Source organism: Mercurialis annua, linkage group LG3 (genome assembly GCF_937616625.2).
Source record: "Mercurialis annua linkage group LG3, ddMerAnnu1.2, whole genome shotgun sequence".
Taxonomy (NCBI): Eukaryota; Viridiplantae; Streptophyta; class Magnoliopsida; order Malpighiales; family Euphorbiaceae; genus Mercurialis; species Mercurialis annua.
The window spans coordinates 16,300,674-16,317,007 of NC_065572.1; the positions used below are offsets into that span (position 1 = coordinate 16,300,674).

Genomic DNA, 16,334 nt, shown 5'->3' on the forward strand with positions numbered 1-16,334 from the left:
CTATCTTTAAAAGTACGTTTTGGTCCCTGAACGTTTTCCATTATTTCCCGTTTAGTCCCTGACTTGCAGTTGCTCGTTGCTCGTTGCTCTCTCGGCGCTAATAATAGCAGAAAATGCAGGCGCGGACCGCAAAAATGCAAAAAAGGGGTGCAACACGAGGACTTACCAGGAGGTCACCCATCCTAGTACTGCTCTCGCCCAAGCACGTTTCACTTCGGAGTTCTGATGGGATCCGGTGCATTAGTGCTGGTATGATCGCACCCGTCATACCTTGCACGATCATCGTATATATCTGCTGCGTTGCAACTCATTCAACAAAAATAAAAACTATCTTTAAAAGTACGTTTTGGTCCCTGAACTTTTTCCATTATTTCCCGTTTAGTCTCTGACTTGCAGTTGCTCGTTGCTCGTTGCTCGTTTTGTTTATCTCTCGGCGCTAATAATAGCAGAAAATGCAGGCGCGGACCGCAGGAAATGCAAAAAAGGGGTGCAACACGAGGACTTCCCAGGAGGTCACCCATCCTAGTACTGCTCTCGCCCAAGCACGTTTCACTTCGGAGTTCTGATGGGATCCGGTGCATTAGTGCTGGTATGATCGCACCCGTCATAACTTGCACGATCATCGTATATATCTGCTGCGTTGCAACTCATTCAACCAAAATAAAAACTATCTTTAAAAGTACGTTTTGGTCCCTGAACTTTTTCCATTATTTCCCGTGTAGTCCCTGACTTGCAGTTGCTCGTTGCTCGTTGCTCGTTTTGTTTATCTCTCGGCGCTAATAATAGCAGAAAATGCAGGCGCGGACCGCAGGAAATGCAAAAAAGGGGTGCAACACGAGGACTTCCCAGGAGGTCACCCATCCTAGTACTGCTCTCGCCCAGGCATGTTTAACTTCGGAGTTCTGATGGGATCCGGTGCATTAGTGCTGGTATGATCGCACCCGTCATACCTTGCACGATCATCGTATATATCTGCTGCGTTGCAACTCATTCAACCAAAATAAAAACTATCTTTAAAAGTACGTTTTGGTCCCTGAACTTTTTCCATTATTTCCCGTTTAGTACCTGACTTGCAGTTGCTCGTTGCTCGTTGCTCTCTCGGCGCTAATAATAGCAGAAAATGCAGGCGCGGACCGCAAAAATGCAAAAAAGGGGTGCAACACGAGGACTTCCCAGGAGGTCACCCATCCTAGTACTGCTCTCGCCCAAGCACGTTTCACTTCGGAGTTCTGATGGGATCCGGTGCATTAGTGCTGGTATGATCGCACCCGTCATACCTTGCACGATCATCGTATATATCTGCTGCGTTGCAACTCATTCAACCAAAATAAAAACTATCTTTAAAAGTACGTTTTGGTCCCTGAACTTTTTCCATTATTTCCCGTTTAGTACCTGACTTGCAGTTGCTCGTTGCTCGTTGCTCTCTCGGCGCTAATAATAGCAGAAAATGCAGGCGCGGACCGCAAAAATGCAAAAAAGGGGTGCAACACGAGGACTTCCCAGGAGGTCACCCATCCTAGTACTGCTCTCGCCCAAGCACCTTTAACTTCCGAGTTCTGATGGGATCCGGTGCATTAGTGCTGGTATGATCGCACCCGTCATACCTTGCACGATCATCGTATATATCTGCTGCGTTGCAACTCATTCAACCAAAATAAAAACTATCTTTAAAAGTACGTTTTGGTCCCTGAACTTTTTCCATTATTTCCCGTTTAGTCCCTGACTTGCAGTTGCTCGTTGCTCGTTGCTCGTTTTGTTTATCTCTCGGCGCTAATAATAGCAGAAAATGCAGGCGCGGACCGCAGGAAATGCAAAAAAGGGGTGCAACACGAGGACTTCCCAGGAGGTCACCCATCCTAGTACTGCTCTCGCCCAAGCACGTTTCACTTCGGAGTTCTGATGGGATCCGGTGCATTAGTGCTGGTATGATCGCACCCGTCATACCTTGCACGATCATCGTATATATCTGCTGCGTTGCAACTCATTCAACCAAAATAAAAACTATCTTTAAAAGTACGTTTTGGTCCCTGAACTTTTTCCATTATTTCCCGTTTAGTCCCTGACTTGCAGTTGCTCGTTGCTCGTTGCTCGTTTTGTTTATCTCTCGGCGCTAATAATAGCAGAAAATGCAGGCGCGGACCGCAAAAATGCAAAAAAGGGGTGCAACACGAGGACTTCCCAGGAGGTCACCCATACTAGTACTGCTCTCGCCCAGGCACGTTTAACTTCGGAGTTCTGATGGGATCCGGTGCATTAGTGCTGGTATGATCGCACCCGTCATACCTTGCACGATCATCGTATATATCTGCTGCGTTGCAACTCATTCAACCAAAATAAAAACTATCTTTAAAAGTACGTTTTGGTCCCTGAACTTTTTCCATTATTTCCCGTTTAGTCCTCGACTTGCAGTTGCTCGTTGCTCGTTGCTCTCTCGGCGCTAATAATAGCAGAAAATGCAGGCGCGGACCGCAAAAATGCAAAAAAGGGGTGCAACACGAGGACTTCCCAGGAGGTCACCCATCCTAGTACTGCTCTCGCCCAAGCACGTTTCACTTCGGAGTTCTGATGGGATCCGGTGCATTAGTGCTGGTATGATCGCACCCGTCATACCTTGCACGATCATCGTATATATCTGCTGCGTTGCAACTCATTCAACCAAAATAAAAACTATCTTTAAAAGTACGTTTTGGTCCCTGAACTTTTTCCATTATTTCCCGTTTAGTCCCTGACTTGCAGTTGCTCGTTGCTCGTTGCTCGTTTTGTTTATCTCTCGGCGCTAATAATAGCAGAAAATGCAGGCGCGGACCGCAAAAATGCAAAAAAGGGGTGCAACACGAGGACTTCCCAGGAGGTCACCCATCCTAGTACTGCTCTCGCCCAGGCACGTTTCACTTCGGAGTTCTGATGGGATCCGGTGCATTAGTGCTGGTATGATCGCACCCGTCATACCTTGCACGATCATCGTATATATCTGCTGCGTTGCAACTCATTCAACCAAAATAAAAACTATCTTTAAAAGTACGTTTTGGTCCCTGAACTTTTTCCATTATTTCCCGTTTAGTACCTGACTTGCAGTTGCTCGTTGCTCGTTGCTCTCTCGGCGCTAATAATAGCAGAAAATGCAGGCGCGGACCGCAAAAATGCAAAAAAGGGGTGCAACACGAGGACTTCCCAGGAGGTCACCCATCCTAGTACTGCTCTCGCCCAAGCACGTTTCACTTCGGAGTTCTGATGGGATCCGGTGCATTAGTGCTGGTATGATCGCACCCGTTATACCTTGCACGATCATCGTATATATCTGCTGCGTTGCAACTCATTCAACCAAAATAAAAACTATCTTTAAAAGTACGTTTTGGTCCCTGAACTTTTTCCATTATTTCCCGTTTAGTCCCTGACTTGCAGTTGCTCGTTGCTCGTTTTGTTTATCTCTCGGCGCTAATAATAGCAGAAAATGCAGGCGCGGACCGTAAAAATGCAAAAAAGGGGTGCAACACGAGGACTTCCCAGGAGGTCACCCATCCTAGTACTGCTCTCGCCCAGGCATGTTTAACTTCGGAGTTCTGATGGGATCCGGTGCATTAGTGCTGGTATGATCGCACCCGTCATACCTTGCACGATCATCGTATATATCTGCTGCGTTGCAACTCATTCAACCAAAATAAAAACTATCTTTAAAAGTACGTTTTGGTCCCTGAACTTTTTCCATTATTTCCCGTTTAGTACCTGACTTGCAGTTGCTCGTTGCTCGTTGCTCTCTCGGCGCTAATAATAGCAGAAAATGCAGGCGCGGACCGCAAAAATGCAAAAAAAGGGTGCAACACGAGGACTTCCCAGGAGGTCACCCATTCTAGTACTGCTCTCGCCCAAGCACGTTTCACTTCGGAGTTCTGATGGGATCCGGTGCATTAGTGCTGGTATGATCGCACCCGTCATACCTTGCACGATCATCGTATATATCTGCTGCGTTGCAACTCATTCAACCAAAATAAAAACTATCTTTAAAAGTACGTTTTGGTCCCTGAAATTTTTCCATTATTTCCCGTTTAGTCCCTGACTTGCAGTTGCTCGTTGCTCGTTGCTCGTTTTGTTTATCTCTCGGCGCTAATAATAGCAGAAAATGCAGGCGCGGACCGCAAAAATGCAAAAAAGGGGTGCAACACGAGGACTTCCCAGGAGGTCACCCATCCTAGTACTACTCTCGCCCAAGCTCGTTTAACTTCGGAGTTCTGATGGGATCCGGTGCATTAGTGCTGGTATGATCGCACCCGTCATACCTTGCACGATCATCGTATATATCTGCTGCGTTGCAACTCATTCAACCAAAATAAAAACTATCTTTAAAAGTACGTTTTGGTCCCTGAACTTTTTCCATTATTTCCCGTTTAGTACCTGACTTGCAATTGCTCGTTGCTCGTTGCTCTCTCGGCGCTAATAATAGCAGAAAATGCAGGCGCGGACCGCAAAAATGCAAAAAAGGGGTGCAACACGAGGACTTCCCAGGAGGTCACCCATCCTAGTACTGCTCTCGCCCAAGCACGTTTCACTTCGGAGTTCTGATGGGATCCGGTGCATTAGTGCTGGTATGATCGCACCCGTCATACCTTGCACGATCATCGTATATATCTGCTGCGTTGCAACTCATTCAACCAAAATAAAAACTATCTTTAAAAGTACGTTTTGGTCCCTGAACTTTTTCCATTATTTCCCGTTTAGTCCCTGACTTGCAGTTGCTCGTTGCTCGTTGCTCGTTTTGTTTATCTCTCGGCGCTAATAATAGCAGAAAATGCAGGCGCGGACCGCAAAAATGCAAAAAAGGGGTGCAACACGAGGACTTCCCAGGAGGTCACCCATCCTAGTACTGCTCTCGCCCAGGCACGTTTCACTTCGGAGTTCTGATGGGATCCGGTGCATTAGTGCTGGTATGATCGCACCCGTTATACCTTGCACGATCATCGTATATATCTGCTGCGTTGCAACTCATTCAACCAAAATAAAAACTATCTTTAAAAGTACGTTTTGGTCCCTGAACTTTTTCCATTATTTCCCGTTTAGTCCCTGACTTGCAGTTGCTCGTTGCTCGTTTTGTTTATCTCTCGGCGCTAATAATAGCAGAAAATGCAGGCGCGGACCGTAAAAATGCAAAAAAGGGGTGCAACACGAGGACTTCCCAGGAGGTCACCCATCCTAGTACTGCTCTCGCCCAGGCATGTTTAACTTCGGAGTTCTGATGGGATCCGGTGCATTAGTGCTGGTATGATCGCACCCGTCATACCTTGCACGATCATCGTATATATCTGCTGCGTTGCAACTCATTCAACCAAAATAAAAACTATCTTTAAAAGTACGTTTTGGTCCCTGAACTTTTTCCATTATTTCCCGTTTAGTACCTGACTTGCAGTTGCTCGTTGCTCGTTGCTCTCTCGGCGCTAATAATAGCAGAAAATGCAGGCGCGGACCGCAAAAATGCAAAAAAAGGGTGCAACACGAGGACTTCCCAGGAGGTCACCCATTCTAGTACTGCTCTCGCCCAAGCACGTTTCACTTCGGAGTTCTGATGGGATCCGGTGCATTAGTGCTGGTATGATCGCACCCGTCATACCTTGCACGATCATCGTATATATCTGCTGCGTTGCAACTCATTCAACCAAAATAAAAACTATCTTTAAAAGTACGTTTTGGTCCCTGAAATTTTTCCATTATTTCCCGTTTAGTCCCTGACTTGCAGTTGCTCGTTGCTCGTTGCTCGTTTTGTTTATCTCTCGGCGCTAATAATAGCAGAAAATGCAGGCGCGGACCGCAAAAATGCAAAAAAGGGGTGCAACACGAGGACTTCCCAGGAGGTCACCCATCCTAGTACTACTCTCGCCCAAGCTCGTTTAACTTCGGAATTCTGATGGGATCCGGTGCATTAGTGCTGGTATGATCGCACCCGTCATACCTTGCACGATCATCGTATATATCTGCTGCGTTGCAACTCATTCAACCAAAATAAAAACTATCTTTAAAAGTACGTTTTGGTCCCTGAACTTTTTCCATTATTTCCCGTTTAGTACCTGACTTGCAGTTGCTCGTTGCTCGTTGCTCTCTCGGCGCTAATAATAGCAGAAAATGCAGGCGCGGACCGCAAAAATGCAAAAAAAGGGTGCAACACGAGGACTTCCCAGGAGGTCACCCATCCTAGTACTGCTCTCGCCCAGGCACGTTTCACTTCGGAGTTCTGATGGGATCCGGTGCATTAGTGCTGGTATGATCGCACCCGTCATACCTTGCACGATCATCGTATATATCTGCTGCGTTGCAACTCATTCAACCAAAATAAAAACTATCTTTAAAAGTACGTTTTGGTCCCTGAACTTTTTCCATTATTTCCCGTTTAGTCCCTGACTTGCAGTTGCTCGTTGCACGTTTTGTTTATCTCTCGGCGCTAATAATAGCAGAAAATGCAGGCGCGGACCGCAAAAATGCAAAAAAGGGGTGCAACACGAGGACTTCCCAGGAGGTCACCCATCCTAGTACTGCTCTCGCCCAGGCACGTTTCACTTCGGAGTTCTGATGGGATCCGGTGCATTAGTGCTGGTATGATCGCACCCGTCATACCTTGCACGATCATCGTATATATCTGCTGCGTTGCAACTCATTCAACCAAAATAAAAACTATCTTTAAAAGTACGTTTTGGTCCCTGAACTTTTTCCATTATTTCCCGTTTAGTACCTGACTTGCAGTTGCTCGTTGCTCGTTGCTCTCTCGGCGCTAATAATAGCAGAAAATGCAGGCGCGGACCGCAAAAATGCAAAAAAGGGGTGCAACACGAGGACTTCCCAGGAGGTCACCCATCCTAGTACTGCTCTCGCCCAAGCACGTTTCACTTCGGAGTTCTGATGGGATCCGGTGCATTAGTGCTGGTATGATCGCACCCGTCATACCTTGCACGATCATCGTATATATCTGCTGCGTTGCAACTCATTCAATCAAAATAAAAACTATCTTTAAAAGTACGTTTTGGTCCCTGAACGTTTTCCATTATTTCCCGTTTAGTCCTTGACTTGCAGTTGCTCGTTGCTCGTTGCTCGTTTTGTTTATCTCTCGGCGCTAATAATAGCAGAAAATGCAGGCGCGGACCGCAAAAATGCAAAAAAGGGGTGCAACACGAGGACTTCCCAGGAGGTCACCCATCCTAGTACTGCTCTCGCCCAAGCACGTTTCACTTCGGAGTTCTGATGGGATCCGGTGCATTAGTGCTGGTATGATCGCACCCGTCATACCTTGCACGATCATCGTATATATCTGCTGCGTTGCAACTCATTCAACCAAAATAAACACTATCTTTAAAAGTACGTTTTGGTCCCTGAACTTTTTCCATTATTTCCCGTTTAGTCCCTGACTTGCAGTTGCTCGTTGCTCGTTGCTCGTTTTGTTTATCTCTCGGCGCTAATAATAGCAGAAAATGCAGGCGCGGACCGCGGGAAATGCAAAAAAGGGGTGCAACACGAGGACTTCCCAGGAGGTCACCCATCCTAGTAATGCTCTCGCCCAAGCACGTTTCACTTCGGAGTTCTGATGGGATCCGGTGCATTAGTGCTAGTATGATCGCACCCGTCATACCTTGCACGATCATCGTATATATCTGCTGTGTTGCAACTCATTCAACCAAAATAAAAACTATCTTTAAAAGTACGTTTTGGTCCCTGAACTTTTTCCATTATTTCCCGTTTAGTCCCTGACTTGCAGTTGCTCGTTGCTCGTTGCTCGTTTTGTTTATCTCTCGGCGCTAATAATAGCAGAAAATGCAGGCGCGGACCGCAAAAATGCAAAAAAGGGGTGCAACACGAGGACTTCCCAAGAGGTCACCCATCCCAGTACTGCTCTCGCCCAAGCACGTTTGACTTCGGAGTTCTGATGGGATCCGGTGCATTAGTGCTGGTATTATCGCACCCGTCATACCTTGCACGATCATCGTATATATCTGCTTCGTTGCAACTCATTCAACCAAAATAAAAACTATCTTTAAAAGTACGTTTTGGTCCCTGAACTTTTTCCATTATTTCCAGTTTAGTCTCTGACTTACAGTTGCTCGTTGCTCGTTTTGTTTATCTCTCGGCGCTAATAATAGCAGAAAATGCAGGCGCGGACCGCAAAAATGCAAAAAAGGGGTGCAACACGAGGACTTCCCAAGAGGTCACCCATCCCAGTACTGCTCTCGCCCAAGCACGTTTGAATTCAGAGTTCTGATGGGATCCGGTGCATTAGTGCTGGTATGATCGCACCCGTCATGCCTTGCACGATCATCGTATATATCTGCTGCGTTGCAACTCATTCAACCAAAATAAAAACTATCTTTAAAAGTACGTTTTGGTCCCTGAACTTTTTCCATTATTTCCCGTTTAGTCCCTGACTTGCAGTTGCTCGTTGCTCGTTGCTCGTTTTGTTTATCTCTCGGCGCTAATAATAGTAGAAAATGAAGGCGCGGACCGCAAAAATGCAAAAAAGGGGTGCAACACGAGGACTTCCCAAGAGGTCACCCATCCCAGTACTGCTCTCGCCCAAGCACGTTTGACTTCGGAGTTCTGATGGGATCCGGTGCATTAGTGCTGGTATGATCGCACCCGTCATGCCTTGCACGATCATCGTATATATCTGCTTCGTTGCAACTCATTCAACCAAAATAAAAACTATCTTTAAAAGTACGTTTTGGTCCCTGAACGTTTTCCATTATTTCCCGTTTAGTCTCTGACTTACAGTTGCTCGTTGCTCGTTTTGTTTATCTCTCGGCGCTAATAATAGCAGAAAATGCAGGCGCGGACCGCAAAAATGCAAAAAAGGGGTGCAACATGAGGACTTCCCAAGAGGTCACCCATCCCAGTACTGCTCTCGCCCAAGCACGTTTGACTTCGGAGTTCTGATGGGATCCGGTGCATTAGTGCTGGTATGATCGCACCCGTCATGCCTTGCACGATCATCGTATATATCTGCTGCGTTGCAACTCATTCAACCAAAATAAAAACTATCTTTAAAAGTACGTTTTTGTCCCTGAACCTTTTCCATTATTTCCCGTTTAGTCCCTGACTTGCAGTTGCTCGTTGCTCGTTGCTCGTTTTGTTTATCTCTCGGCGCTAATAATAGCAGAAAATGCAGGCGCGGACCGCAAAAATGCAAAAAAGGGGTGCAACACGAGGACTTCCCAGGAGGTCACCCATCCTAGTACTGCTCTCGCCCAAGCACGTTTGACTTTGGAGTTCTGATGGGATCCGGTGCATTAGTGCTGGTATGATCGCACACGTCATACCTGCACGATCATCGTATATATCTGCTGCGTTGCAACCCATTCAACCAAAATAAAAACTATCTTTAAAAGTACGTTTTGGTCCCTGAACTTTTTCCATTATTTCCCGTTTAGTCCCTGACTTGCAGTTGCTCGTTGCTCGTTGCTCGTTTTGTTTATCTCTCGGCGCTAATAATAGCAGAAAATGCAGGCGCGGACCGAAAAAATGCAAAAAAGGGGTGCAACACGAGGACTTCCCAGGAGGTCACCGATCCTAGTACTGCTCTCGCCCAAGCACGTTTGACTTCGGAGTTCTGATGGGATCCGGTGCATTAGTGCTGGTATGATCGCACCCGTCATGCCTTGCACGATCATCGTATATATCTGCTTCGTTGCAACTCATTCAACCAAAATAAAAACTATCTTTAAAAGTACGTTTTGGTCCCTGAACGTTTTCCATTATTTCCCGTTTAGTCTCTGACTTACAGTTGCTCGTTGCCTGTTTTGTTTATCTCTCGGCGCTAATAATAGCAGAAAATGCAGGCGCGGACCGCAAAAATGCAAAAAAGGGGTGCAACACGAGGACTTCCCAAGAGGTCACCCATCCCAGTACTGCTCTCGCCCAAGCACGTTTGACTTCGGAGTTCTGATGGGATCAGGTGCATTAGTGCTGGTATGATCGCACCCGTCATGCCTTGCACGATCATCGTATATATCTGCTGCGTTGCAACTCATTCAACCAAAATAAAAACTATCTTTAAAAGTACGTTTTGGTCCCTGAACTTTTTCCATTATTTCCCGTTTAGTCCCTGACTTGCAGTTGCTCGTTGCTCGTTTTGTTTATCTCTCGGCGCTAATAATAGCAGAAAATGCAGGCGCGGACCGCAAAAATGCAAAAAAGGGGTGCAACACGAGGACTTCCCAGGAGGTCACCCATCCCAGTACTGCTCTCGCCCAAGCACGTTTGACTTCGGAGTTCTGATGGGTTCCGGTGCATTAGTGCTGGTATGAACGCACCCGTCATACCTTGCACGATCATCGTATATATCTGCTGCGTTGCAACTCATTCAACCAAAATAAAAACTATCTTTAAAAGTACGTTTTGGTCCCTGAACGTTTTCCATTATTTCCCGTTTAGTCCCTGACTTGCAGTTGCTCGTTGCTCGTTTTTCTCTCGGCGCTAATAATAGCAGAAAATGCAGGCGCGGACCGCAAAAATGCAAAAAAGGGGTGCAACAAGAAGATTCCTAGGAGGTCACTAATCCTAGTACTGCTCTCGCCCAAGCACGTTTAACTTCGGAGTTCTGATGGGATCCGGTGCATTAGTGCTGGTATGATCGCACCCGTCATGCCTTGCACGATCATCGTATATATCTGCTGCGTTGCAACTCATTCAACCAAAATAAAAACTATCTTTAAAAGAACGTTTTGGTCCCTAAACTTTTTCCATTATTTCCCGTTTAGTCCCTGACTTGCAGTTGCTCGTTGCTCGTTGCTCGTTTTGTTTATCTCTCGGCGCTAATAATAGCAGAAAATGCAGGCGCGGACCGCAAAAATGCAAAAGGGGTGCAACACGAGGTCTTCCCAGGAGGTCACCCATCCTAGTACTGCTCTCGCCCAAGCACGTTTAACTTCGGAGTTCTGATGGGATCCGGTGCATTAGTGCTGCTATGATCGCGCCCGTCATGCCTTGCACGATCATCGTATATATCTGCTGCGTTGCAACTCATTCAACCAAAATAAAAACTATCTTTAAAAGAACGTTTTGGTCCCTAAACTTTTTCCATTATTTCCCGTTTAGTCCCTGACTTGACGTTGCTCGTTGCTCGTTGCTCGTTTTGTTTATCTCTCGGCGCTAATAATAGCAGAAAATGCAGGCGCGGACCGCAAAAATGCAAAAGGGGTGCAACACGAGGACTTCCCAGGAGGTCACCCATCCTAGTACTGCTCTCGCCAAAGCACGTTTAACTTCGGAGTTCTGATGGGATCCGGTGCATTTGTGCTGCTATGATCGCGCCCGTCATGCCTTGCACGATCATCGTATATATCTGCTGCGTTGCAACTCATTCAACCAAAATAAAAACTATCTTTAAAAGTACGTTTTGGTCCCTGAACGTTTTCCATTATTTCCCGTTTAGTCCCTGACTTGCAGTTGCTCGTTGCTCGTTGCTCGTTTTTCTCTCGGCGCTAATAATAGCAGAAAATGCAGGCGCGGACCGCAAAAATGCAAAAAAGGGGTGCAACACGAGGACTTCCCAGGAGGTCACCCATCCCAGTACTGCTCTCGTCCAAGCACGTTTATCTTCGAAGTTCTGATGGGATCCGGTGCATTAGTGCTGGTATGATCGCACCCGTCATACCTTGCACGATCATCGTATATATCTGCTGCGTTGCAACTCATTCAACCAAAATAAAAACTATCTTTAAAAGTACGTTTTGGTCCCTGAACTTTTTCCATTATTTCCCGTTTAGTCCCTGACTTGCAGTTGCTCGTTGCTCGTTTTGTTTATCTCTCGGCGCTAATAATAGCAGAAAATGCAGGCGCGGACCGCAAAAATGCAAAAAAGGGGTGCAACACGAGGACTTCCCAGGAGGTCACCCATCCCAGTACTGCTCTCGCCCAAGCACGTTTGACTTCGGAGTTCTGATGGGATCCGGTGCATAAGTGCTGCTATGATCGCGCCCGTCATGCCTTGCACGATCATCGTATATATCTGCTGCGTTGCAACTCATTCAACCAAAATAAAAACTATCTTTAAAAGTACGTTTTGGTCCCTGAACGTTTTCCATTATTTCCCGTTTAGTCCCTGACTTGCAGTTGCTCGTTGCTCGTTTTTCTCTCGGCGCTAATAATAGCAGAAAATGCAGGCGCGGACCGCAAAAATGCAAAAAAGGGGTGCAACACGAAGATTCCCAGGAGGTCACCCATCCCAGTACTGATCTCGCCCAAGCACGTTTGACTTCGGAGTTCTGATGGGATCCGGTGCATCAGTGATGGTATGATCGCACCCGTCATACCTTGCACGATCATCGTGTATATCTGCTGCGTTGCAACTCATTCAACCAAAATAAAAACTATCTTTAAAAGTACGTTTTGGTCCCTGAACGTTTTCCATTATTTCCCGTTTAGTCCCTGACTTGCAGTTGCTCGTTGCTCGTTGCGTTTGTCTCTCGGCGCTAATAATAGCAGAAAATGCAGGCGTAGACCGCAAAAATGCAAAAAAGGGGTGCAACACGAGGACTTCCCAGGAGGTCACCCATCCCAGTACTGCTCTCGCCCAAGCACGTTTGACTTCGGAGTTCTGATGGGATCTGGTGCATTAGTGCTGGTATGATCGCACCCGTCATACCTTGCACGATCATCGTATATATCTGCTGCGTTGCAACTCATTCAACCAAAATAAAAACTATCTTTAAAAGTATGTTTTGGTCCCTGAACGTTTTCCATTATTTCCCGTTTAGTCCCTGACTTGCAGTTGCTCGTTGCTCGTTGCGTTTATCTCTCGGCGCTAATAATAGCAGAAAATGCAGGCGCAGACCGCAAAAATGCAAAAAAGGGGTGCAACACGAGGACTTCCCAGGAGGTCACCCATCTAGTACTGCTCTCGCCCAAGCACGTTTACCTTTGGAGTTCTGATGGGATCCGGTGCATTAGTGATGGTATGATCGCACCCGTCATACCTTGCACGATCATCGTATATATCTGCTGCGTTGCAACTCATTCAACCAAAATAAAAACTATATTTAAAAGTACGTTTTGGTCCCTGAACGTTTTCCATTATTTCCCGTTAAGTCCCTGACTTGCAGTTGCTCGTTGCGTTTATCTCTCGGCGCTAATAATAGCAGAAAATGCAGGCGCGGACCGCAAAAATGCAAAAAAGGGGTGCAACACGAGGACTTCCCAGGAGGTCACCCATCCCAGTACTGCTCTCGCCCAAGCACGTTTGACTTCGGAGTTCTGATGGGATCCGGTGCATTAGTGCTGGTATGATCGCACCCGTCATACCTTGCACGATCATCGTATATATATGCTACGTTGCAACTCATTCAGCCAAAATAAAAACTATCTTTAAAAGTACGTTTTGGTCCCTGAACGTTTTCCATTATTTCCCGTTTAGTCCCTGACTTGCAGTTGCTCGTTGCGTTTATCTCTCGGCGCTAATAATAGCAGAAAATGCAGGCGCGGACCGCAAAAATGCAAAAAAGGGGTGCAACACGAGGACTTCCCAGGAGGTCACCCATCCCAGTACTGCTCTCGCCCAAGCACGTTTGACTTCAGAGTTCTGATGGGATCCGGTGCATTAGTGCTGGTATGATCGCGCCCGTCATGCCTTGCACGATCATCGTATATATCTGCTGCGTTGCAACTCATTCAACCAAAATAAAAACTATCTTTAAAAGTACGTTTGGGTCCCTGAACGTTTTCCATTATTTCCCGTTTAGTCCCTGACTTGCAGTTGCTCGTTGCGTTTATCTCTCGGCGCTAATAATAGCAGAAAATGCAGGCGCGGGCCGCAAAAATGCAAAAAAGGGGTGCAACACGAGGACTTCCCAGTAGGTCACCCATCCCAGTACTGCTCTCGCCCAAGCACGTTTGACTTCGGAGTTCTGATGGGATCCGGTGCATTAGTGCTGGTATGATCGCACCCGTCATACCTTGCACGATCATCGTATATATCTGCTACGTTGCAACTCATTCAACCAAAATAAAAACTATCTTTAAAAGTACGTTTTGGTCCCTGAACTTTTTCCATTATTTCCCGTTTAGTCCCTGACTTGCAGTTGCTCGTTGCTCGTTGCGTTTATCTCTCGGCGCTAATAATAGCAGAAAATGCAGGCGCGGACCGCAAAAATGCAAAAAAGGGGTGCAACACGAGGACTTCCCAGGAGGTCACCCATCCCAGTACTGCTCTCGCCCAAGCACGTTTGACTTCGGAGTTCTGATGGGATCCGGTGCATTAGTGCTGGTATGATCGCACCCGTCATACCTTGCACGATCATCGTATATATCTGCTACGTTGCAACTCATTCAACCAAAATAAAAACTATCTTTAAAAGTACGTTTTGGTCCCTGAACGTTTTCCATTATTTCCCGTTTAGTCCCTGACTTGCAGTTGCTCGTTGCGTTTATCTCTCGGCGCTAATAATAGCAGAAAATGCAGGCGCGGACCGCAAAAATGCAAAAAAGGGGTGAAACACGAGGACTTCCCAGGAGGTCACCCATCCCAGTACTGCTCTCGCCCAAGCACGTTTGACTTCGGAGTTCTGATGGGATCCGGTGCATTAGTGCTGGTATGATCGCGCCCGTCATGCCTTGCACGATCATCGTATATATCTGCTGCGTTGCAACTCATTCAACCAAAATAAAAACTATCTTTAAAAGTACGTTTTGGTCCCTGAACTTTTTCCATTATTTCCCGTTTAGTCCCTGACTTGCAGTTGCTCGTTGCTCGTTTTTCTCTCGGCGCTAATAATAGCAGAAAATGCAGGCGCGGACCGCAAAAATGCAAAAAAGGGGTGCAACACGAGGACTTCCCAGGAGGTCACCCATCCCAGTACTACTCTCGCCCAAGCACGTTTAACTTCGGAGTTCTGATGGGATCCGGTGCATTAGTGCTGGTATGATCGCACCCGTCATACCTTGCACGATCATCGTATATATCTGCTGCGTTGCAACTCATTCAACCAAAATAAAAACTATCTTTAAAAGTACGTTTTGGTGCCTGAACGTTTTCCATTATTTCCCGTTTAGTCCCTGACTTGCAGTTGCTCGTTGCTCGTTGCTCGTTTTTCTCTCGGCGCTAATAATAGCAGGAAATGCAGGCGCGGACCGCAAAAATGCAAAAAAGGGGTGCAACACGAAGATTCCCAGGAGGTCACCCATCCTAGTACAGCTCTCGCCCAAGCACGTTTAACTTCGGAGTTCTAATGGGATCCGGTGCATTAGTGCTGGTATGATGGCACCCGTCATACCTTGCACGATCATCGTATATATCTGCTGCGTTGCAACTCATTCAACCAAAATAAAAACTATCTTTAAAAGTACGTTTTGGTCCCTCAACGTTTTCCATTATTTCCCGTTTAGTCCCTGACTTGCAGTTGCTCGTTGCGTTTATCTCTCGGCGCTAATAATAGCAGAAAATGCAGGCGCGGACCGCAAAAATGCAAAAAAGGGGTGCAACACGAGGACTTCCCAGGAGGTCACCCATCCCAGTACTGCTCTCGCCCAAGCACGTTTGATTTCGGAGTTCTGATGGGATCCGGTGCATTAGTGCTGGTATGATCGCGCCCGTCATGCCTTGCACGATCATCGTATATATCTGCTGCGTTGCAACTCATTCAACCAAAATAAAAACTATCTTTAAAAGTACGTTTTGGTCCCTGAACGTTTTCCATTATTTCCCGTTTAGTCCCTGACTTGCAGTTGCTCGTTGCGTTTATCTCTCGGCGCTAATAATAGCAGAAAATGCAGGCGCGGACCGCAAAAATGCAAAAAAGGGGTGCAACACGAGGACTTCCCAGGAGGTCACCCATCCCAGTACTGCTCTCGCCCAAGCACGTTTGATTTCGGAGTTCTGATGGGATCCGGTGCATTAGTGCTGGTATGATCGCGCCCGTCATGCCTTGCACGATCATCGTATATATCTGCTGCGTTGCAACTCATTCAACCAAAATAAAAACTATCTTTAAAAGTACGTTTTGGTCCCTGAACTTTTTCCATTATTTCCCGTTTAGTCCCTGACTTGCAGTTGCTCGTTGCTCGTTGCTCGTTTTTCTCTCGGCGCTAATAATAGCAGAAAATGCAGGCGCGGACCGCAAAAATGCAAAAAAGGGGTGCAACACGAGGACTTCCCAGGAAGTCACCCATCCCAGTACTACTCTCGCCCAAGCACGTTTAACTTCGGAGTTCTAATGGGATCCGGTGCATTAGTGCTGGTATGATGGCACCCGTCATACCTTGCACGATCATCGTATATATCTGCTGCGTTGCAACTCATTCAACCAAAATAAAAACTATCTTTAAAAGTACGTTTTGGTCCCTGAACGTTTTCCATTATTTCCCGTTTAGTCCCT

At 46.6% G+C, this 16,334-nt stretch overlaps 49 non-coding genes across 49 annotated transcripts; all 49 read right to left on the reverse strand.

Annotated features, from left to right (window-relative positions):
- Positions 1-144: 144 nt before the first annotated feature.
- Positions 145-263, reverse strand: LOC126675768 (5S ribosomal RNA). Its single transcript, XR_007639962.1, has one exon. It is a non-coding gene; the product is annotated as a 5S ribosomal RNA (ribosomal RNA).
- Positions 264-484: 221 nt separating this feature from the next.
- LOC126676053 (5S ribosomal RNA) lies at positions 485-603 on the reverse strand. Its single transcript, XR_007640228.1, has one exon. It is a non-coding gene; the product is annotated as a 5S ribosomal RNA (ribosomal RNA).
- A 221-nt stretch (positions 604-824) lies between these two features.
- Positions 825-943, reverse strand: LOC126675674 (5S ribosomal RNA). The gene has a single exon (XR_007639873.1). It is a non-coding gene; the product is annotated as a 5S ribosomal RNA (ribosomal RNA).
- A 208-nt stretch (positions 944-1,151) lies between these two features.
- Positions 1,152-1,270, reverse strand: LOC126676060 (5S ribosomal RNA). The gene has a single exon (XR_007640234.1). It is a non-coding gene; the product is annotated as a 5S ribosomal RNA (ribosomal RNA).
- Positions 1,271-1,478: 208 nt separating this feature from the next.
- On the reverse strand, positions 1,479-1,597 carry LOC126675720 (5S ribosomal RNA). Its single transcript, XR_007639917.1, has one exon. It is a non-coding gene; the product is annotated as a 5S ribosomal RNA (ribosomal RNA).
- Positions 1,598-1,818: 221 nt separating this feature from the next.
- Positions 1,819-1,937, reverse strand: LOC126676061 (5S ribosomal RNA). Its single transcript, XR_007640235.1, has one exon. It is a non-coding gene; the product is annotated as a 5S ribosomal RNA (ribosomal RNA).
- Positions 1,938-2,157: 220 nt separating this feature from the next.
- Positions 2,158-2,276, reverse strand: LOC126675648 (5S ribosomal RNA). Its single transcript, XR_007639848.1, has one exon. It is a non-coding gene; the product is annotated as a 5S ribosomal RNA (ribosomal RNA).
- A 208-nt stretch (positions 2,277-2,484) lies between these two features.
- LOC126676062 (5S ribosomal RNA) lies at positions 2,485-2,603 on the reverse strand. Its single transcript, XR_007640236.1, has one exon. It is a non-coding gene; the product is annotated as a 5S ribosomal RNA (ribosomal RNA).
- A 220-nt stretch (positions 2,604-2,823) lies between these two features.
- On the reverse strand, positions 2,824-2,942 carry LOC126675618 (5S ribosomal RNA). Its single transcript, XR_007639820.1, has one exon. It is a non-coding gene; the product is annotated as a 5S ribosomal RNA (ribosomal RNA).
- A 208-nt stretch (positions 2,943-3,150) lies between these two features.
- On the reverse strand, positions 3,151-3,269 carry LOC126675572 (5S ribosomal RNA). The gene has a single exon (XR_007639775.1). It is a non-coding gene; the product is annotated as a 5S ribosomal RNA (ribosomal RNA).
- Positions 3,270-3,482: 213 nt separating this feature from the next.
- On the reverse strand, positions 3,483-3,601 carry LOC126675675 (5S ribosomal RNA). Its single transcript, XR_007639874.1, has one exon. It is a non-coding gene; the product is annotated as a 5S ribosomal RNA (ribosomal RNA).
- A 208-nt stretch (positions 3,602-3,809) lies between these two features.
- LOC126675659 (5S ribosomal RNA) lies at positions 3,810-3,928 on the reverse strand. Its single transcript, XR_007639859.1, has one exon. It is a non-coding gene; the product is annotated as a 5S ribosomal RNA (ribosomal RNA).
- A 220-nt stretch (positions 3,929-4,148) lies between these two features.
- Positions 4,149-4,267, reverse strand: LOC126675576 (5S ribosomal RNA). The gene has a single exon (XR_007639779.1). It is a non-coding gene; the product is annotated as a 5S ribosomal RNA (ribosomal RNA).
- A 208-nt stretch (positions 4,268-4,475) lies between these two features.
- Positions 4,476-4,594, reverse strand: LOC126675573 (5S ribosomal RNA). The gene has a single exon (XR_007639776.1). It is a non-coding gene; the product is annotated as a 5S ribosomal RNA (ribosomal RNA).
- A 220-nt stretch (positions 4,595-4,814) lies between these two features.
- On the reverse strand, positions 4,815-4,933 carry LOC126675619 (5S ribosomal RNA). Its single transcript, XR_007639821.1, has one exon. It is a non-coding gene; the product is annotated as a 5S ribosomal RNA (ribosomal RNA).
- Positions 4,934-5,146: 213 nt separating this feature from the next.
- Positions 5,147-5,265, reverse strand: LOC126675676 (5S ribosomal RNA). The gene has a single exon (XR_007639875.1). It is a non-coding gene; the product is annotated as a 5S ribosomal RNA (ribosomal RNA).
- Positions 5,266-5,473: 208 nt separating this feature from the next.
- On the reverse strand, positions 5,474-5,592 carry LOC126675660 (5S ribosomal RNA). Its single transcript, XR_007639860.1, has one exon. It is a non-coding gene; the product is annotated as a 5S ribosomal RNA (ribosomal RNA).
- Positions 5,593-5,812: 220 nt separating this feature from the next.
- LOC126675703 (5S ribosomal RNA) lies at positions 5,813-5,931 on the reverse strand. The gene has a single exon (XR_007639901.1). It is a non-coding gene; the product is annotated as a 5S ribosomal RNA (ribosomal RNA).
- A 208-nt stretch (positions 5,932-6,139) lies between these two features.
- On the reverse strand, positions 6,140-6,258 carry LOC126675643 (5S ribosomal RNA). Its single transcript, XR_007639844.1, has one exon. It is a non-coding gene; the product is annotated as a 5S ribosomal RNA (ribosomal RNA).
- A 213-nt stretch (positions 6,259-6,471) lies between these two features.
- On the reverse strand, positions 6,472-6,590 carry LOC126675620 (5S ribosomal RNA). The gene has a single exon (XR_007639822.1). It is a non-coding gene; the product is annotated as a 5S ribosomal RNA (ribosomal RNA).
- A 208-nt stretch (positions 6,591-6,798) lies between these two features.
- LOC126675574 (5S ribosomal RNA) lies at positions 6,799-6,917 on the reverse strand. Its single transcript, XR_007639777.1, has one exon. It is a non-coding gene; the product is annotated as a 5S ribosomal RNA (ribosomal RNA).
- Positions 6,918-7,137: 220 nt separating this feature from the next.
- LOC126675575 (5S ribosomal RNA) lies at positions 7,138-7,256 on the reverse strand. The gene has a single exon (XR_007639778.1). It is a non-coding gene; the product is annotated as a 5S ribosomal RNA (ribosomal RNA).
- Positions 7,257-7,477: 221 nt separating this feature from the next.
- Positions 7,478-7,596, reverse strand: LOC126675814 (5S ribosomal RNA). The gene has a single exon (XR_007640005.1). It is a non-coding gene; the product is annotated as a 5S ribosomal RNA (ribosomal RNA).
- Positions 7,597-7,816: 220 nt separating this feature from the next.
- Positions 7,817-7,935, reverse strand: LOC126675712 (5S ribosomal RNA). Its single transcript, XR_007639909.1, has one exon. It is a non-coding gene; the product is annotated as a 5S ribosomal RNA (ribosomal RNA).
- Positions 7,936-8,148: 213 nt separating this feature from the next.
- Positions 8,149-8,267, reverse strand: LOC126675861 (5S ribosomal RNA). The gene has a single exon (XR_007640049.1). It is a non-coding gene; the product is annotated as a 5S ribosomal RNA (ribosomal RNA).
- Positions 8,268-8,487: 220 nt separating this feature from the next.
- Positions 8,488-8,606, reverse strand: LOC126675644 (5S ribosomal RNA). The gene has a single exon (XR_007639845.1). It is a non-coding gene; the product is annotated as a 5S ribosomal RNA (ribosomal RNA).
- A 213-nt stretch (positions 8,607-8,819) lies between these two features.
- On the reverse strand, positions 8,820-8,938 carry LOC126675785 (5S ribosomal RNA). Its single transcript, XR_007639978.1, has one exon. It is a non-coding gene; the product is annotated as a 5S ribosomal RNA (ribosomal RNA).
- Positions 8,939-9,158: 220 nt separating this feature from the next.
- Positions 9,159-9,277, reverse strand: LOC126675764 (5S ribosomal RNA). The gene has a single exon (XR_007639958.1). It is a non-coding gene; the product is annotated as a 5S ribosomal RNA (ribosomal RNA).
- Positions 9,278-9,496: 219 nt separating this feature from the next.
- LOC126675812 (5S ribosomal RNA) lies at positions 9,497-9,615 on the reverse strand. The gene has a single exon (XR_007640003.1). It is a non-coding gene; the product is annotated as a 5S ribosomal RNA (ribosomal RNA).
- Positions 9,616-9,828: 213 nt separating this feature from the next.
- LOC126675783 (5S ribosomal RNA) lies at positions 9,829-9,947 on the reverse strand. Its single transcript, XR_007639976.1, has one exon. It is a non-coding gene; the product is annotated as a 5S ribosomal RNA (ribosomal RNA).
- A 213-nt stretch (positions 9,948-10,160) lies between these two features.
- On the reverse strand, positions 10,161-10,279 carry LOC126675778 (5S ribosomal RNA). Its single transcript, XR_007639971.1, has one exon. It is a non-coding gene; the product is annotated as a 5S ribosomal RNA (ribosomal RNA).
- A 208-nt stretch (positions 10,280-10,487) lies between these two features.
- On the reverse strand, positions 10,488-10,605 carry LOC126675936 (5S ribosomal RNA). Its single transcript, XR_007640120.1, has one exon. It is a non-coding gene; the product is annotated as a 5S ribosomal RNA (ribosomal RNA).
- A 218-nt stretch (positions 10,606-10,823) lies between these two features.
- On the reverse strand, positions 10,824-10,942 carry LOC126675789 (5S ribosomal RNA). Its single transcript, XR_007639981.1, has one exon. It is a non-coding gene; the product is annotated as a 5S ribosomal RNA (ribosomal RNA).
- Positions 10,943-11,160: 218 nt separating this feature from the next.
- On the reverse strand, positions 11,161-11,279 carry LOC126675925 (5S ribosomal RNA). Its single transcript, XR_007640110.1, has one exon. It is a non-coding gene; the product is annotated as a 5S ribosomal RNA (ribosomal RNA).
- Positions 11,280-11,494: 215 nt separating this feature from the next.
- LOC126675809 (5S ribosomal RNA) lies at positions 11,495-11,613 on the reverse strand. The gene has a single exon (XR_007640000.1). It is a non-coding gene; the product is annotated as a 5S ribosomal RNA (ribosomal RNA).
- Positions 11,614-11,826: 213 nt separating this feature from the next.
- LOC126675880 (5S ribosomal RNA) lies at positions 11,827-11,945 on the reverse strand. Its single transcript, XR_007640067.1, has one exon. It is a non-coding gene; the product is annotated as a 5S ribosomal RNA (ribosomal RNA).
- Positions 11,946-12,153: 208 nt separating this feature from the next.
- Positions 12,154-12,271, reverse strand: LOC126675902 (5S ribosomal RNA). The gene has a single exon (XR_007640088.1). It is a non-coding gene; the product is annotated as a 5S ribosomal RNA (ribosomal RNA).
- A 213-nt stretch (positions 12,272-12,484) lies between these two features.
- Positions 12,485-12,603, reverse strand: LOC126675711 (5S ribosomal RNA). The gene has a single exon (XR_007639908.1). It is a non-coding gene; the product is annotated as a 5S ribosomal RNA (ribosomal RNA).
- A 213-nt stretch (positions 12,604-12,816) lies between these two features.
- LOC126675930 (5S ribosomal RNA) lies at positions 12,817-12,934 on the reverse strand. The gene has a single exon (XR_007640115.1). It is a non-coding gene; the product is annotated as a 5S ribosomal RNA (ribosomal RNA).
- A 206-nt stretch (positions 12,935-13,140) lies between these two features.
- LOC126675609 (5S ribosomal RNA) lies at positions 13,141-13,259 on the reverse strand. Its single transcript, XR_007639812.1, has one exon. It is a non-coding gene; the product is annotated as a 5S ribosomal RNA (ribosomal RNA).
- A 206-nt stretch (positions 13,260-13,465) lies between these two features.
- Positions 13,466-13,584, reverse strand: LOC126675810 (5S ribosomal RNA). Its single transcript, XR_007640001.1, has one exon. It is a non-coding gene; the product is annotated as a 5S ribosomal RNA (ribosomal RNA).
- Positions 13,585-13,790: 206 nt separating this feature from the next.
- Positions 13,791-13,909, reverse strand: LOC126675694 (5S ribosomal RNA). The gene has a single exon (XR_007639892.1). It is a non-coding gene; the product is annotated as a 5S ribosomal RNA (ribosomal RNA).
- Positions 13,910-14,122: 213 nt separating this feature from the next.
- Positions 14,123-14,241, reverse strand: LOC126675611 (5S ribosomal RNA). Its single transcript, XR_007639814.1, has one exon. It is a non-coding gene; the product is annotated as a 5S ribosomal RNA (ribosomal RNA).
- Positions 14,242-14,447: 206 nt separating this feature from the next.
- LOC126675864 (5S ribosomal RNA) lies at positions 14,448-14,566 on the reverse strand. The gene has a single exon (XR_007640052.1). It is a non-coding gene; the product is annotated as a 5S ribosomal RNA (ribosomal RNA).
- A 208-nt stretch (positions 14,567-14,774) lies between these two features.
- Positions 14,775-14,893, reverse strand: LOC126675571 (5S ribosomal RNA). The gene has a single exon (XR_007639774.1). It is a non-coding gene; the product is annotated as a 5S ribosomal RNA (ribosomal RNA).
- A 215-nt stretch (positions 14,894-15,108) lies between these two features.
- LOC126675879 (5S ribosomal RNA) lies at positions 15,109-15,226 on the reverse strand. The gene has a single exon (XR_007640066.1). It is a non-coding gene; the product is annotated as a 5S ribosomal RNA (ribosomal RNA).
- Positions 15,227-15,432: 206 nt separating this feature from the next.
- Positions 15,433-15,551, reverse strand: LOC126675840 (5S ribosomal RNA). Its single transcript, XR_007640029.1, has one exon. It is a non-coding gene; the product is annotated as a 5S ribosomal RNA (ribosomal RNA).
- A 206-nt stretch (positions 15,552-15,757) lies between these two features.
- LOC126675841 (5S ribosomal RNA) lies at positions 15,758-15,876 on the reverse strand. The gene has a single exon (XR_007640030.1). It is a non-coding gene; the product is annotated as a 5S ribosomal RNA (ribosomal RNA).
- A 215-nt stretch (positions 15,877-16,091) lies between these two features.
- On the reverse strand, positions 16,092-16,210 carry LOC126675757 (5S ribosomal RNA). Its single transcript, XR_007639951.1, has one exon. It is a non-coding gene; the product is annotated as a 5S ribosomal RNA (ribosomal RNA).
- Between the last annotated feature and the right edge of the window lie 124 nt (positions 16,211-16,334).